Below are 3854 nucleotides of genomic sequence, written 5' to 3'. Positions count from 1 at the left end.
TTCTTCATTTTTATTTTGGACAATTTTTATTGTTATATTCATTTATGTTTGTAAATAATTTATTTTAAATTTGCAATCTATTAAAAAATAAAATAAAAAACAACAACAAAAATAAATAAAATTTCTGAATTTAGTTGAAATCATAGCATCATATTTCCAAGAAAAATGAACCTTTTTCTTAAGAAATTTGAATAAAATCATAGCAAGATACACAAACATAAAAATGTCCAAAACTAACTGTAAAGAAAAAAATTATGGAAGCATATACATAAAAATATTAGCTATGGAGGAACAAAATTAAATAGCATCTATTCCACATTAGAAACAAAAAAGAGCAAGTGTGTAAGAAACCAGACTAATTAATTCAAAGGACTGAAAAAAAAATCTGTCCTCATTGAATTTTATGCTTAGCAAACATAGCTTTGAAAACTAAAAGTAAAATATTTTCCAGTTATACAAACTCAAAATATTCTAATACCTCCAGATGTAGCATATAGAAAATAACAAACAGCATAATTTAGAAGGCAAGAGAAGTTGCTGTATGGTACTGGATAAAGAATAAAGAGCTCTCAAAATGATAGTTATGCAGGACTATGTAAAATATTTTAGATGAACCCATTTAAAAGGTCTTTGAAGGGCTGGGGAGATAGCTCAGTAGAATAAGCACTTGCCTGGCAAGTGCAAGTTCCTGAGTTCAATCCCTGGTACCGAAAAAAAAAAAAAAGGTCATTGAAGATTTCTACAATACACTATCAATCTTATGTTGGGTTATATACATAGTTTTTTCATATGTGTGTGTGTGTGTATGTGTGTAAAAGAGAAGAAGTAATATAAAGTCAATGGAAAATGGAAATACACTTTTTAAAATTTTTAGTACTAGGAGAAAATATACCATGTCTTATAAGTAGATTGTAAGTCAAAGATATAGTACAAATCTTAAAGCAAAAATTAAGATTAAATAACATTCAGAAAATTAATTAAATATTAATTAAAATTAAATATTTCAAAACAGTTGAACCAAGAAAAGGTTTTTCATGATAGTAAAAGATTACTACGAATAAAACATAACATAAATACTGGAATGGCAAATATATGACCACTTCTAACAGGTTGGGGATAGGATATCGCACATAATTCTAGTATGTTGTGGACATGGACAGTGTCCGTGATGCTTACTGGTGGCCAGGTGTCATTTGTGGGACTGAGCTACTGCTATTTCCTTGATATCCACCCTGTAGACCCGGATAGAATCATGCCCCAAAGGGTACAAGAGAAGTCCATTTGTAGAGTATGGTGATGAAAATATTTTGCTGCTGTATACAGAAGAATAATTGAAAGACTGCTGTTGTATACCTCTTTTTCTCCTGCGTTTAATTTTTTGCCTTATTTGGTGGGTCCTTTCCATTCTCATTCATGGAGTTGTGGTCATTTTGATCCCTCTCCAGAATATCTGTTAGTAGTCTGTGTAAGGTTGGCTTTGTTGTCATGAAATTCTTTACATGGAAGTATTTCACTTCTCCATTAAATTTGAAAGAGAGTTTTGCAGGGTACATCAGTCTGCATTGGAATTTGTTGTCTGGAAGACTTGAAGTGTTTTGTTTCATGTTCTTCTTGACTTGATGTTATGTGAAGAAGAATCTGCTGTTATTCTGATGAGTTTTCCTTTAAATGTGATCTATTTATTTTCTCTAGCAGGTTTTAGTATACTGTTCCTGTGCTGAATTTCTGGGATCTTTATATGTTTGGCTGTATTTTAATTGGGTTGACTATTATATGTTTGGCTGTATTTTAATTGGGTTGATGTTATTTGGAGTTCTATATGCTTTGGTTACCTGAATGTCAGATTGTTTCTCCATTTTTGGGAGGTTTTCTGCTATTACATTTGTCCATATTCTTTTTATATAATTTTTATTGACTCCTTCTTTCTTGTTGATGCCTATTAGTCTTACATTGTTTATGTTTGCATCATCTTGCAGATGTTAAATTATTTTTTCCTGCATCCTAGCTGTTTTTAAGAGATCTTTTCTTACCTTTGCGCTAGCTGCAACAGTGTCTTAAAGGTCTGAAAGTCTATTTTTACCTTCATTGGAATGGTTTTTCCAGCTTGTGATTGAGGTTTTAATGAATCTGCTTCATGCATTCTATTTCTTTCCTATATTGCTCATTCAAGGATTGAATTATTTTTTTATTCTCTTATTTTTTTTAATCAGTGTCTTCTTAGACGTACTTAGTACTGCTTTTATTATAGTTATTTCTTTTTCTACTTCAGAAATTATTTCTGATCTGATTTCCTCTATACCTTTCTGCAGTTGTTTCTTTACTTCAGAAGCTATTATCAGAGATTTCAGGTGTGTGTTTTCCAATTTCTTGTATGCTGTTGTCTCCTGAATTTGTTCTGGATAGGCGCGGGGCCTGAGAATGCATTTTGCTTCTTCTCTTTGTCATTTTCTATAGCACTATCTTTTCCTTTGGTGGAGAACTTTGATAGAGTTATTATTTAGCACCAGATCCGGATCTACGAAGTTCAAACTCATCCTGGTGCATGTGGCTTGGGTCTGGCTGCTGTGCTGTACTTCTTCCTGGTGCAGCCTGTGGAGGTGAACCCTCTGTGCCACTCTGGCAAGATGTTATTCTCTTTGATCAGCTGGGTGGGTCTTCTTTCTGGTCTGTCTGAAAGGAGTTCTGCTGCAGGGTTCCACACCAGGCCTGTCTGATAGAGGTAGTTCCACTCACATGCAGGGCCTGTGTGCTGGCTCGAATGAAAAATCTGGTGGGACCCAGGTGGTCTCATTCATGCCGGGCCTGGGCTCTGGGTCAAATGAGGATCTGGCGGTCCCCAGGTGATCTCACTTACTCGTGTCCTGGGCTCCTAAAGTTATTTATTTATTTAGTATTTTAGGAAAGGGTCTACAGGGTGTTCAGGGTCTCACTGCTAGATCAGACTCGTAGTGATTTGCCTGTTTACAGCCACCCAAGAGCTTGGATTACAGGTGCGTGCCACCATGCCCAGTCTTTATTGCTGTCTTTGCATGCCCCAGGGGCGGGGCTGTCAGGGGAGGCCTGGAGAACCACTGGGCCCTGTGCCTGCTTGCAGGTGCTTTAATCCACTGAGCTATTTGACTGGCCCTTAGGCTCCTAAAGTTTTAAAGTTAAGTTGTTATTAGCTTGAAATTGTTATAAAATATCCTATATAAACCATATAGTAACCATAAAGCCAAGCTCCATAGTAGATACATAAAATAAAAATAGACAAAAGTCAAAGTATACCACTACAGAAAACCTATAATCTACAAAGTCACCAGGAGAGGAATAAAGAAATAAAATACCTAAAATAATGAGCAGAATGGCAGTAGTATGACTTTATTAATCAATAGTTACCTTGAAGTTAAATGGGTTAAATTTTCCAATAAAATACCATTGAGTCATTAAATGAATGAAAAAAATATCTAGCCCCATGCTGTCTATAAGACTTCAGTTTTAGGGACTGAATGTGAAGACTAAAAGTGAAGGAATGATTAAAGATATTCCATACAAATGGAAGCCAAAGTAGAGGGTAGTTTTACTTACATCAGAAAAAAACAATGTATGCTAAAAATTATAAAAAGATCATTACACTGTGAGGAAAGGATTAATTCTCCAAGAAGTCATAGCAGTTATAATTGTACATCTACTCAACATCAATGCACATGAATGTACATAAATATTAAAAGATATAAAAGGAGTGATAGATTGAAATACTGTAACACTAATTGAACTTTTTGTAATAGTATATTTTCAATAATGGACACATTATTCCAAAAGAAAATTAATAAGGAAACACTGGATTTGAACAACACTTTAGACCAAATGGACCT

This window comes from Octodon degus, unplaced genomic scaffold (genome assembly GCF_000260255.1).
Source record: "Octodon degus isolate 3935 unplaced genomic scaffold, OctDeg1.0 scaffold00032, whole genome shotgun sequence".
In the NCBI taxonomy this organism is placed as follows: Eukaryota; Metazoa; Chordata; class Mammalia; order Rodentia; family Octodontidae; genus Octodon; species Octodon degus.
Note: the sequence above shows the minus strand (reverse complement) of the source record.